Source organism: Centrocercus urophasianus, unplaced genomic scaffold (genome assembly GCF_019232065.1).
Source record: "Centrocercus urophasianus isolate 14NV4802_14NV808 unplaced genomic scaffold, USGS_Curo_1.0 seq_12, whole genome shotgun sequence".
Lineage (NCBI taxonomy): Eukaryota > Metazoa > Chordata > Aves > Galliformes > Phasianidae > Centrocercus > Centrocercus urophasianus.
The window spans coordinates 42,382,852-42,397,315 of record NW_024884364.1 but is presented as its reverse complement, the minus strand read 5'-3'; the positions used below and the strand labels follow the sequence as shown (position 1 = coordinate 42,397,315).

General features: G+C 38.7%; 1 protein-coding gene across 1 annotated transcript in view; it reads right to left on the bottom strand.

Annotated features, from left to right (window-relative positions):
• Positions 1–267: 267 nt before the first annotated feature.
• Positions 268–14,464, bottom strand: part of SMPX (small muscle protein X-linked) — a 39,727-nt gene continuing 25,530 nt past the window's right edge. Inside the window, exon 4 of the mRNA XM_042811053.1 lies at positions 268–995. The gene's annotated coding sequence lies outside the window, so the exon portion shown is untranslated. The remainder of the gene's footprint in view (positions 996–14,464) is intronic.

The following is a 14,464-nucleotide window of genomic DNA, read 5'->3' as shown; positions in this document are numbered from 1 at the left end:
ATGCACTGAGTTCCTCCATGCAGAAAAAATGACAGCCACTGACATTCATCAATGCTTATGTTTCTGGAGACCAACCAGTGGATGTGAGCACAGTGAGGCAGTGGATGGTGCCTTTCAGTGGTGGCAACAGTGACAATGGGTCACCTCAGCTGGTGCAGGTTTTTACAAGCACAGCATGCAGGCTCTTGTTCATCACTGATGAAAATGCATAGCTAGTGGTGATGACTGTTAAAAAAAATAGCGTTTTGTAGCTGAGAATTTGTTCTATCAAATAGTGTTATTGTGCTCTTTGTATCTGTTGTAGTTCCATGGAAATAAATGCAAGGTATTACTTTCAGAACGGCTTACATATGAAGATTGAAGGCTCACACACCTTGTATTCTCACTGTACTAGGTTAAGGTGAAGCATAAACATCAGAACACTGGTGCATGTTTATGTTCCCATGAAAAAGAAATACTTTGGCTCTGCAGTAAGAAAAGAATTTAGCTAAACTCACCATAAAGACCACCCCTTTTAATATTGTCTTCCTTTATCACACATAATCCGCTATTCCTGCTCCATAACCAGGAATACAGAACAGGAAATTAGATATTACATTCTTTATTCATTCTGAATTTGGTGAAGTCTTTTTTAAACTCTTTTGTCTATATTCATTCTTTTTAAAAAAGAAACCAAATTAATTGTAAATAATTACTTTTTCTTTAATAAAGCATTTATACCACTTTTCCTCAAACTTCTAAATATTATATTCCCTGATCTCAGATTAAATCATTCCTGAATATATACATATTTCTCATTAGTTTCTGTGCTCTTTTATTTCATCAGTACTTTTCTGTGTTAAGCAAAATAGACAAGAAGAAAGTGCTGATATAAATGTACAAAGAAGATGTTTCCCATGGAGTGTTGCAGAATTAGGAAGTTCATTCTTCATACAAATATATAAAATATTTCGGATGATATCCATTCATGGAATCTGTTTGGTTTCTTGTCGGACCTGCATAACAAATACAAGACCAGAAATTAGTAATTTGTCAGTGATCTAACAGCTGTTTCAAGAGAACGCAGAGAAACACCTGCAAGTTGTAAAGGGGAGTATATTTCCAGCATCTGCAGTGTACTTGTTTACATCTGAGCTCAGAGAATAGAGAGTGGGTGTGAAACAAATCTTGATCCACAGCTTTTTCCACCCACTGTCGAAGAATCCATCTGATGAAACTTCATGACTCTCTAAAAAGCCCATGAACTCTTCAAACGTTGAGTTTTGCCCTCAGTAAGGATATTTGCTTCACTTGTCCCTCTCCAGTTGCCCCAGCACTACAACTTGTCTCGGGGAAGTCCCAGTGTTATTCCAGCAGGCACAAACTGACAGCACAAGACAGCAGCAGGACTGTGGCACAGATCCCATTTCTGCTTCAGTTTTCGGGATCAACTAGCACTGGAACACAGTAGAATCATAGAATCCTTAGAGTTGAAAGGGATCTCTGAAGGCCATCTAGTCCAACTCCCCTGCAATGAACAGGAAGATGCACAGCAAGATCAGGGCCTTACTCAGCCTCACCTTGAAAGTCTCAAGGGACGGGACATCAACCATATCAACTAGACAGTCTGTTCCAGTGCCTCACCTACCTCACTGTATAAGATTTTTTTTCCTTATATCCAGCCTAAATCTACCCTCTGAGGCTGAAGCCATTTCCCCTTGTTCTAACACCACAGACCCTGCTAAAAAATCTGTCCCCTTCTTTCTTGTAGCTCCCCTTTGGATACTGAAAGGCAGCTATCAGGTTACCTTGCAGCCTTCTCTTCTCCAGGCTGAACAGCCTTTCCTCATAGAAGAGGCATTCCATTCTGTGGATAAAACTCTTGATACAGTACACTCAATGCAGTAGCACAATAGTGTCTGTTGTATAGATCCCATCAGTGTTAATTTATTTATTATGTTAAGCAGTGTAAGGGGGTATTAGCTGCTGTCTGTGGAATGATAAGCAATTTCCATTGACCCATCTGCGGTGATTCTTTCCTGCATTGTCACATCTAATTTGAAACAGCATAGGGTCAAATCCTGTTCCCTTTGAAGTTAAGGGGCATTGGAGGTTGCCACTACATCAGCGGTTCCAGACAGTCTCAATACTGAGGAAAGGGGTTTGAAAATATCTTCCAGTTTTTCAAAACATGAACTTTCTTAGAGCAGGTGTTTAATGAAATAGGATTTAAGTATTTGGGGTGAAGGAATATCTCTATATCTTTATTAAAATTTTCTTAAATTAGTGAACCTGTGTTGAATGCTCAGAAAGTAGAGAAAAAGCCACAGGATGGTGGAAAAAATGGCAACCTTCTGTATTTCACAATACGTCATTTAAACAGGGTTTGCTACACTTTGTGTTGGGGCTGGACACATTTGAACAAATATTGGAGGGACATTCAAAAGACTCAAACTACTTAGCTTTGAGAAGACACTGGTGGAGAAAAGAGGTGCTGTTCAGAAAACCCTATTATGAACTGCTTGGAAGTGTTGGTATCTTTTGAATAAAGAAGTCTAAAGAAAAAGAACTGGAGTTGAAAAAGGGAGAAGGAGTTATTGTCCAAAAGAAAGAGATAAACAAACAACAACAACAACAAAAACCAGTGCTACTAGCATGATCTTTGGGCATTAGCAACCAAGCTTAATCAAGTCTTAAACTGACTCAGTGAAGCAGTGTACTAGTCTGCTTCAGCTAAAACTTCCCCACAATCAGGTAATTTTATGTACTTCTGATCTCAAAAACAAAATCAAACCTTGAAGCTGTATTTGATGGCTCCCCAGGATACGCATGCACGTGTAATCCTGTCCTGTATAATTACTGCCTGCCTACACACACTCTCTTATGTTTCAGTTGAGTATTCTCTTTCAAACTGTTCTGTGCTTGTTCCTGAATATCACAAGGTGACTGTTTTGCAGTGGTGGGTGGATAAAACATTACTAGCTATGATTAAATGCAAATGCTCATGCCTGGGCTCAGAATAGAGGGTATCTATTAGCACCGGTGTGCTCAGCACAGTGGGCACAAAGAAATATAATTCAGCACTTGGTGGCACAAATGTTTTCAGATCCTTCCACTTAAAGAGGACAGTGTCAGACTGTTTCTAAATATATTAAGGGCGGGTTCACAGAGTGAGTGACAGCTGTAACTCAGCGTCCTCTTTTATAGGTTATGTGCCTTTTTTTATATACCTTTCTAGCAGATTCGTGGTTAAGGTTGTACTTCCTTCAAGTGCCATCCTGTAGGAGACATCTGCCCTGTGTAGGAACTCCACGCTCATCTTTCCCTACCTTAGTCACCAAGTAGTTTAGCCTTTCCTTGTTTCCTGAGCCCATTATAGCAACCGTTCTGTGCTATGCACACCCAGCCTTCAGGGATCTTGACGCGGGTATGAAAAAAAATAGAGCCAAACCTTCATTAGTAGTACCCAGTGACAGGATAGGAAGTAACTGTCAGAAATTGGAATACATGGAATTTCATGTAGACAGGAAAATGAACCTTTTTAATGTAACAGCTATCTAACACTGGAGCAGATTGCCCATAGAGGCTATGTAGTCTTGGAGTGGACAGGCCTGGGTGTCCACCTTCGGTGCACCCAGCCCTCAGAGACCTGCAGGGGCTGCCTGTGCTCCAAGCAGGGGTCAAGACAGGTGATCTCTAGAAGTGCCCTTCAGCTTCAGATAGCCAGTAGGTTTGGGCATGGCTTATCGTCCCAGGAGAGCTTGTCCCTCTGTTGTGAGGGTCAGGGTGGTTTTGTGGATGAGGTGAAAGATCTTTATTTGCCCCTGCTTCTCTGTGGGTATGTCAGTGTAATTACAAACTAAAACAACAAAGTGTAATTTGCCATATTATTGTGTGACTAAAACTCCAAATAATCAGCTGCTTGGGTTATTTTCAGCTGCATGATCAATTTCTTCAAGTACTCCCTTGTCCTTCCCCAGTTTTCAATCATTTTTCCCCTCATTGCTCCCAGATGTTTGATACCTATCTCTTGCTAAATCTATGTTAATATCACTTAATACTTTGACAACCTCAAGGCTTAAGTGTCCCAGCTGGCATCATATCACACAGAACTGAACACGTTTCCCTTCTTCCCCAGTGGCACAGGACTCTCATTAGGCAGAACATCCACCAAAAAGTCTGTTATCTCCAGTCCTCCCAGTCACAACAGAGATATAGCAGACTTAATCTAGAGAAAGCCAGTCGTCTAGGGGCCATATATCAGAAGGAACCATCCCTGGAGGCATTCAAGACTAGGTTAGATAGAGCCCTGGGCAGCCTCATCTGCTGGGTGGCAGTCCTGCAACCTAAGCCATTCTATGATTCTTTGAATACTCATTAATTAACAAGATGAACAAAAAATTAATACAGCCAACAGGACTCTGTTACTTATAATCTAAATGCAGGACCAACAAAAGTCTCATGGTAAGCCTTACCACAGAACTCAGATGCAGAGGAAAATAAAGGCCAATTCTTGTTCTTGAATTTTGTATAAAGCATACTGCTTGCAAGTAGTGCTATTTTAACACCTGCTAATAATATTATCTTTCTCTCAAGTGTACTTCCCGCTCTCTGGTTGCTTATAATTGCAGTCAGTGGACCCTCTATTATCTCCCCATGATGCTTCAATCCACTCAGACCGCCTTCTGGCCAGCTACAGTTCTCTCTCCCAGCTCCCAAAGGCACGTTATTTTTAGAGCTCAAACTCCTCCAGAGATCAACGGGAGTCCATAAACTCAAAAATAGGTTGCTTATGGTACATTAAAAATCCTTACAGTCATGTTCTCTGGTTATTCTTTCAGCTGCTGCAGCTTATCTACTAGTGCCTCTTTTGCCACCTCAATCAACCTTATTCTGTTGAACAACACTGCCTTTTAAAGAAAACAGAAAGGTATGTACTTGACAGAAAATGCAAGCTTAAATGTTGTCATGATTAAATACAGATTTAAGCACAAGCTTAGAAGCTTTCTTGAATCACGGAATTAGCTTTTTTTCCAGTCCTCAAGCCTTTCTTCTTTCCTATTTTGAGAATCTGCAGGGCTCTGATTACAGTCAATGAGATGTCACAGTTAGCTTCTGTAGCAAAAAAAAAAGGCTAGGTTCCTGAGTTTTTTAAACAAAGGAAAAAAAAATGATGGCTATTTTAATGTAAGAGATTATTATATTTAATGTAAGAGATTATTTAGCTTATGTGTTTGTTCAACATAGATGAAACTTATAAAATAAATCTACATAAATCCATGAGTTTCAAAATCTCACTTTAAAAGAAAAAAAACACAGTTTTTAATGTTGCATCTCCTTTATTTTTTTTTCCCTGCTGTAAATGTGCCCAAAGAGGTAAAGATTTATTAAAAAAAAAAAAAAAAGAAACAGTAATCTCAAACTGTCAGTATTTTCTATTCTTCTACAACATGTTAGTGGAAGGTAGAAGAAATAAGAAACAAATCTAAATGTTGTCTGTACCTCCATACATACAACAAAATCACCACGTTCAGTGCTAATATTATATAATTAAAGACTGTACACGAATCACCAGATGGCTAAGTAAAATTTCTCTTTATCCAAACAGCATACAGCCCTATATATTTAACCCTAAAATTCTGATAAGGCAGCTGGCTTTGTAATAAGTGCCCTCACAAAGGAGAAAACAGGCATATAACATTAGCACTTCATAGAAAATCAGTGATTACAGCAAGTGCACAAAGGTTCAGTAAATGCCTCCCACTCAGCAAGCTTCCAAAATGAACGACCACATGATGTTTACTCCTCACCAGAACCCATTTATAGATCTCTTACTCACCACTGTCACAGTCGTACATGCAACGTTTAAGAAGGCAGCAAAAAGTCTCCTCCATTTGGGAGGGGACGGGGTGGTTACAGTGGGAGAACTGCGTCTTTTCTTTAGAATAATGTTTCACCAGGCAGTGAAACGTGGTTTAAAACATGCAAACTTTGAAGTCTATAATCATCGGAAAACATTAATTACATACCCTGGCTATACAGAGATTGACAACAGGCATGGATGCTTGAGAAAATTTTGCACAGGAAAACTTTGGTTAAAAAGGTAAAAAGTGTCTCTTCAAGTGCAAAATGATGATGACTTCCTACAGAGTTAGGAGACCCAGGAGAGACTTTTGCTCCCACAGCTTTTAAGTGACATCTGGGCATACCCGGTGAATAAGCACTCTGGGTATCAATTTCAGTAAGGTAAGAAGGGGAAGAGGTCATGAACTTTTCTTAGTCTGGAGCAGATTTAACCTAGAATTCCAACACACTGATCTTCAGAAGGAAAAGCTTCTGCTAAAAGGTGTGTGGAATGTGAAATAGAAGTGGACTGTCTCCTTTGGCTCCCTAGTTCTATTTCCCTACTGGTGAAAGCCATGTCCTTCCTGAGATAGTAATCTGAAGTTCAAAGAGATCTGCTTTAATTCAACTGCTCTCACTTCCCGTTAGTGGGCACCACTGGCTGAGATCATCTTCTCCTGTTCCACTGCTTTAACATTGATATCTTGTCTGGAATTACTGTCTGCACAAGCAGAGGAAGAAGCAGTAGGAAGTTAAATGTGCTCAAAGTGAACATACTAGAACTGTGATGGGGATAAGACCATTCAAGTAGCAAAGAGAGCTTCATCCTTTGAATTCCCCCCAGTGATAGCTGATTGACTTTATTAAAACTAAAATATCTACTTTAAATTAAACCATGTTTTACTTCTTCTGTGTTTGGATTTTATTTTTTTTTTTCAAATTATTTCAGCATATGTCTTATGTTTCTGGTCAGGAAAAAATAGCAGCTCTCACATAATAGAACACATCTCCTAAAACTTCTCGAATACATTTCCTCTCACATATCTTTTCTGGACATGGCCCTGGAAAGCCTGCTCTGGGTGTCCCTGCTTGAGCAGGTGTTGGACTAGATGGACTAAGAGGTCTCTTCTAACACCAGTCATCCTGTGAGCCTATTATTCTATGAAATATTGAAAAGATTAAGTAGTTTCTCCTATTTTTTGGTTCCTTCTCTTATGTTTTGGCTTTTTACCTATACTAAATTGAAATGCATAGGAATCTGCATGAAAAACAGATTCACACAAATACACACAGAGTTTCAGTACAAAAAAAAAGGTCAGATTTTTTTTTTTTTTTTTGAAGGTTTATCTGACAAATAATGTCAGAAACAAGTGCTGAAATACAAAAATCGTTATTTTTATGACAACTTTTTCTTATCTTTATCATGGCATTTGCTGAAAGACATGTGTGGTTTTCTCATGCATACGTTGTTCTTCAAACTAGCTTACATCTATCTTTAGGCAGTATGACATGGGGAACTAAGGAGGGTTCTGACCCAATTTACTCCCTATATGCTGCCATAGCGTATAACATCTTGCTCCCTACACTAACACAAAGCTTAGTCAGCAAAGAAGCTTGCAAAGGAGAGGCAATTCAGTGTGGTGGCTCTGAAATGACAGCTACCAAACAGAGGTCTTTCAGATCAATACGTTATGGCAGCAAGTTTACCTCCTGCCAAATATAGAACATAACTGTGACAATTTTCAAATGTATGAATTGGACACTCAGCTGATGTTACATAATTAAGAAGAATGGCATTGCACTGAAATAATGACTGCTGTAATAGTTTGAGTGGTAAAAAAGATTAGATACCAGCATATGTTGGAAGCTCTTTGGAAGATTTTTGGCTCTGCATAGTTGCATTAAACTGTGCATGGTTGCTAGGCTGTCCTCTTAGTTATTTGGAAACTGTAACTACTTGGGCACAGCAGCACTTGAATTAAGCAAGTGGTTCACGGTGAGTTAATATGCATGAAAAAGAGTACATGTGAACATTCATAGATGTATTATTCATGGTGAGGTTTGTGCATGGACTCCTGGTTGAAGCCAGTTGAAGCAGCTTCAAGGTAACCAGCTGCACTCTTGCCTTCTCAAGATGAGAAGATGCCTGCAGCTGGATAAGTGAGGAACAGTTCTCACACCTGAAAAACGTATTATGATTTTTTTCCTCTTGAATAACATCTATTCTTAGAGATGAGCCAATCTTTCCATGTGTATGAATAACATAACGTGAGAGATTGTAGGTTTCAATAAAAATTACAGATTTTACTATTGTTACATGATTATAGAGGCATGGAATGGCTTGCATTAGAAGGGACCTTAAAGATCATCTACTTCCAGCATTGATCATTACTTCCAATCACAAATTAATTCACTGACAACTAATGGCAAATTGGTCTTCCAGAGACCAGTAGACTTCATAGATTTCTCTGCTTACTAAGTACCTGATCATTTGTTTTGGAAAGTTAAAAAAATATCTGTTGTATAGAATGTAAAGAAGTCTAGTTGCTGCTTAGAATATAATATCTTGAAGTTCTTCTCACGTTATATTTTCCTTAAGCCTTCCTCCCTGCAAGGAACTGGAGAGACAAACAGAGGTGGCAGCTCTCAGCGGATCCAAGCCAAGTTTTGCAGGGCAGGGTCCCACATTTAGGAACTCTGTCTAAGGACTTCAGTACTCTTACAAGCATCTAGAAATCCTGGGCTCATACAGGCATCTGGTATGTCCAAGCTCCCTACTACAGATTTGCAGTACAGAGTCAAGCAGCTCCACAATCTGTAAGTAGAGCCCTCAGCACTCCTTGATTCCATGTCCAGGCTGAGAATCTTTGGGGTAGTCAACCCACCCCCACACCTGGAAATCACCAGGTTGCCCTCACCTCTCAGGATATTCCTAGGGGAGATCCCAAGAACAAATGCTGATTGTTTCCTTGGGAAAAAAAAAAAAAAAAAAAAAAAACCCTGAAATATTTCTGTTTTTTTCCTGAAAATATAATAATTCAAAATTTTGGATCTCTGAAAAGACCTGATGCCCATAAAGCCATGATTCTTGACATGAGTTATATTGTTTTTCTGTTTTTCTTGATAATCAAAAACAAGATGCAGATGGCACAAATGATATTACATATTGTTCCTAACAGACCAATGTGTTGCAACTAGTATCACTTTCAAAAGTGAAGAAAACAAACAAACAAATAAGATTTCAGCATTTCCAGTGAAAAAGAAAGGACAACTTCCTAATAACAAATGCCCCTTCTTCCTGATTAATACTACTTCAGAAAGTTATGGATTTGTAATCTGTGACAAACATTATACTCCATGGACAATGGAAATGTATTAGGAAATTTTCTCCCTTCTACTCAGTCTTATCAATCTCTCTTTTTTTTTTCTTCTGTTTAATCTCTTGGCTCAGGTCAGAAACTCACCTATAACAGTACATTATGGCCCGCTAGTTATTATCATTTAGATGAAGCAGCAGATTTTTTTTAGCTTATTGATTCATTACGCTGTATTTATTGCTACAAATGTGCTGGTTTTAGGGATGAAAATCACGTTGCTTAAAACTGGGAAAGCATATCTTGCAGTGTCTCATATCCAAAAAGCTCATAGGAACGGAGTCCTTACAGATTGTTTCCAAAAAGGTAGTACAAAGAGAACATACAAATTCTGAAACACTTTCTGTTATTTTACTACTGATTCTGTGACTTTCTCCAAAGTTACCATTCATGTTACCATTCACACTTTCTCTTCATAGTTTACACGTCTGGAAGCACACTGGTTGTGGCATATGTAAGTTTATCTCACATTAAATTCAGGTTTCCATTTTAATTTTCTGCTTTTCATTAATGCTTACTCTCCAACTTCTTATAAAGTGTCATCCCTATAAAAAGATTTTGCAGACTCATCTTCAATTGCTTTGGGAGTCTATTGAGGTCATTATGATTTTTAATGGGAAGCAAAGATCAAACAGTATATAATAAACACTGTTTAAAACTACTGATGAGAAACTACAATAGTTCTTTCTATCTGTTAATGAGAACTATGTTGTGGTACTTACTACCTATGTAATTATTACCTTCTGAAGGGAAAATACAGCTTCTCCTCTGGGGTACTTTACTAAGTCCTGTTATGCTTATGCAGGTTTGTGTCTATAATTATTATCCTTTGTAATTACTAATCAATATAGGGAGGAAATTCTTTTCTGAGTTTATATAAAGCTGCTCTCATCCGCCTAAACCACCTTCTCTTTAAAAATCATTTGAATTCTCCTTGTGGGATTGCTCAAGGACTTGGTTTCCTTTTTAAGGTATCAACCTGACTGTATTAGCAAGTATGCCCGAATAGTCTGTTAATAAACCACATGATTTACACGTCTTAAACAGTAAAAATATGGCACTGAGATTAGAAAGGGATTTCCAGGACAGTCCAGTTTTAATTTAGTTTCACTCCACATAATAGTAACTTAGATTCTCAAGATAAAGCCTTACAAAGAGAATGAAAGTTCAGCAACTGTTGTACAGAAAATTCATCAGTAAGGAAGCGAAGGCCTAAGAGCCAATCCTGCAAAGTACTTATTACCTCCTCTGAGATGCTACAAATCCTATTGATTTCCCCCATGATAGCCAAAACCACTTATCAGCTTTCAGGCATAGGGTGAAAATTAGACAGTAGAAATGTACCTGGGTGGAGGTGCACTGTGAAAATAAAAAAGATGTTGCTACGTCCCAGTGAGGAAAAAAAAATAATTAGGCTGGTAATCATGATGTTTACGGGATGAACATATGTACAGAAGGGGACAGGCTAAGCATGATGAGAAATAAAATAATGATTGGTAAGATATAAAAAGCAGTAATAAGAGACAAATTTCATAAGAAAATGTTAAAAGAAAAGCAGTGTTATCTGAAACAGTAGGACTTTTTGTGTATGTGTGTGTATGCACTGAAAATGATGAAGGCTTTGTAAAGAGGCACTCACTGTTGTAATATGAAATGCACCTACTGAGAGTTAATTGCATTACTGGGGTTTGCCAACTAGCATGTGTCTCTGAAATCAAACTTTCCAGCTAGAAAAAAATATATATGGTGGTGAGTGCTCTCACTGCAAAGACTCCCTACAGTCAGCTCTTGGTCACCAACCACAGAGATAAGAGGGGGTAAATGTCTCACAGGTGTCTGAGGCTGAAGTACAAGAGGCAAGGACATGGTGACTGGTATTGCTCTCTGTAACCTTGGTTTAACGTGGGAAAATACAAAGCTAAAATACAGAATTCCTAGGATTCCAGGAAGGTCATGAGATATCCCACTACAAGCACTACAGTACCTAGGAAAAAAACCCTCTCATGTCACAAAAGGCAGAATAAGCTGTGGGTACAAGAGCATTTTGTAAAACCTTGCTGCCTGCTTTCGTGGCAGCCCCATTTACTTCAGTCATAGCCAGTGGATGAAAATAGGTGACAGGGCCAGGCTCACATCTCAGAGTGAGCCATGAACAGTTACGCAGGCCAGCCACTGAAGGAGGACATCTTGCAGCCTTGGAAATCCTCAGTTGTTAGCTCGGTCTATAAAATTTTGCAAAAATCTTAACAGCCCTTGTTTGCACCAAGCCCGCAGCATCATTGGCTTGAAGTCACTGCATGTCCAGTGCCATTTTCAGAACAACATAAAGACCATGCTGCTCACTTACTGGCATGGAAAGTTGTAGAAATATTTATTCCAAATGTAATTATTCTGCTATTTCAGAGTGGGCAGGAAACTAGAAATCCAGTGAGTTAAACAAAGCTTCTCATGGAAAGTACTTGATATAGCTTAAAAACTTTGATTCTTTCTCAGGAAATTGAAAATCCTCAGATGTTCTGTGCTTTGAAAATCCAAGCCACTCCATTTTGGTTTGTTTTTTAGAAAAATGGTTGATCTGGGGGAGAGTGACATTTGAAGAAATGTGACTTTAGTTTTACAGACACTTTTATGCTATAGTAATGATTCTTACAGTTAAATCTTTTCAGCAGTCTTAACATAGTCAAGCACTGCAATAGAAGTATTTGTGGGGATGAGCTATTAGCTTCAAGATCATGCTGCTACATGAACTGTCTAAACTCTAAACACACTAAGATGCATAATTGTGCTATGTAATTAAATGATGAAAAATGACTTTTGAATAAGTTGTATTAATATGCTACAGAATTTCTAGAGGGAGGAACTTGCCTCAGACTTCCTTTACGCTCGTGCTTTAAATTATGTACAAATCTTTCTCATTAATCCAGAAGCAACAACTCGCTTGTATTTTTAAAATAAAAATTTGTATGCAAGAGATTGTAAATTTTTGTACTGTGGGAGTAGTAGAGTTGCAGGGGAGATGCTTGTCAAGCCCACAAGCAGATGTCCTCATTAATGACACATCTGAATGCCACTGATGCCTGATTACATCTGTGGAGCTGATTTTTCAAAAACTATATGAGGAACTATATGATAAAAACTGCATACTAAAACAATATTAAGTCAATAAATGACTCTTGTAAGTATCAGTTAATTAGGTAAGACTGAACACGAAGCCTAATCGTGCTTATTTGTAGACATAGGTATCAAATTCTCTTTCAGGTGTACTTCAAGTGTACAGTCAGGATTAATTCATCTACACCAGTGAACCCATAAACAGTCACCCACAGCTTCCATACTTCCTGACTTTTCAGTTCCTACCACACTTGCACCTTCTCTGAACGTTTTTATTTCACTATTCTCCGGAATCCATGTATCCTGCCATTCATATTTCATCACAAACACTTTCCACCTCCCATGGAACCTTAGTGTTTGAGGGAAAAGGTCTAAGAATTAGAAGTTAACTCATTAGATTTTCAAAGACCTTGGCAAGACAGATTTTGTCTTTCATTTGTCACTGAAGAAAGTACGCATTAGACGGAAAGATAGATTCTAGAAAGGAATGCTTTAAAAAAATGCTTTTGCAAAGTAAAGTCTGATCATGTGTATCCTGAAGGTAATTGAATTTTAATGCCATTTGTACATATGTAATTTGGGATTAAAGCTATATGTATTTGTATCATGACTGTTTATGAATTTCAAATTCCAAGCAATGAAACCAGACACGAACAGCATCTTTGTGTACTGCAAACATAGACTTTCTTCTTTCAGTGAAGAGAAAGGGGAAGATGACGAGAGAATTATTATGTTGGATAATTATGGGAGAAAAACTGGAGTTTGCTTGATTTGTTATTTGAGCACTGACATGGGCTGAAGCTGCAAAAGTTTATTTAAAAGCAATTAGCATTTATACCTTAGATTATGCCAAGCATCAAACTGGTCCAGTATTTTCTGGTGGACCATTTCTCTGCTGCGAAAGGTTTATGCTTTGGAAGTGTAACGTTTTATGGAAACATCTTGCTTCCAGCAATTCTCTTGGTGCAGTACGGAACATTGAGCATGACTGATCTGGGCAGTTTCTTATCATCCCCCACACTGGCTGCCTGGCAGCCTGCCTGGATGATGGTGCTGCTCCTTGTAATGGGCTTCTAAGGGCCAACATTTTCAGGCCTGTGAAACTCCCAACCTTAATTCCTGCTCAGCATTCCCATCATTGAGAACTTGCAGGAGACAGTCTTGCTAGTCAAGGGAGAAGTACTTTCCTTTTAAACTCTATTGTATGGTTTAACCACAGCTGTTCTTGTACTCTTGTACAGCTGAGGACAGGGCCCAGCTTTGCAGTATAACATAAAACTGGCATTTCCATTCCGGCCCCACAGTCCCCACCTCATCTCAGTCTCTTGCTCTATTGATCTCCAGCTTCCATTCAGGCATCTCATGCCAAACATATAAATACTGTCTGTCCTTCAAGGTACATTCTGACAGTTTCAAACTCTAATAATCATATGGTATGTCCCACTTCTGTCAGACTGTGAGACCAGATAAAAATAGAGAGAGAGAGAGAGAGAGAGAGAGAGAGAGGTTTCCTCAGCATTTCATTTGCTTCTTGGTGATTTGGCTGTGAGGGTTTGCTTTTCTTCGTTTTTCTCTGCCATTGCAAAGGTCCCTTTAAACATCCTACAGTGAATGGGTCAGAAGCAAAGTCCTATTCAGGTGCTAAACAATACTGGCCCGGTAATAAAAATGCCCTCTTCAGTCTGGGGTGATTCATTGCATACAATAAGACACAATTAATGAACACAACCGCTCTGAGACAAAAGGAAGGATAAGGAAATGGGAACTTAGTTATACTGGGTTTAATAATTAGCAGTTTTAGAATACCAACTGCTTGGCTGCTGACAAATAGCAAGGAATATTATTTTTATGTAATAGGCTGAGCTATATCAGTACAGTATTTTGAAAGTATTTAGCCAGTTAAAAATGCAAAATCTGTATGAGTCACGCAATTAATATTTTTGGGAAGCTCATGAGGTACCTATCTGCATCTTACAGAGCTTGAACTGTTTTAGAAGTCTGCCCTCTAGTTGCCGGTAGGAGTTACTGGTCACAACGAGTTATTTACGTAACTATTTTGACTGCAATCAGTCTCTCAGCAATACTTTCCCTTTCTTTACCAAAAAGGGTAGGGAAGGGAAGGGAAGGGAAGGGAAGGGAAGGGAAGGGAAGGGAAG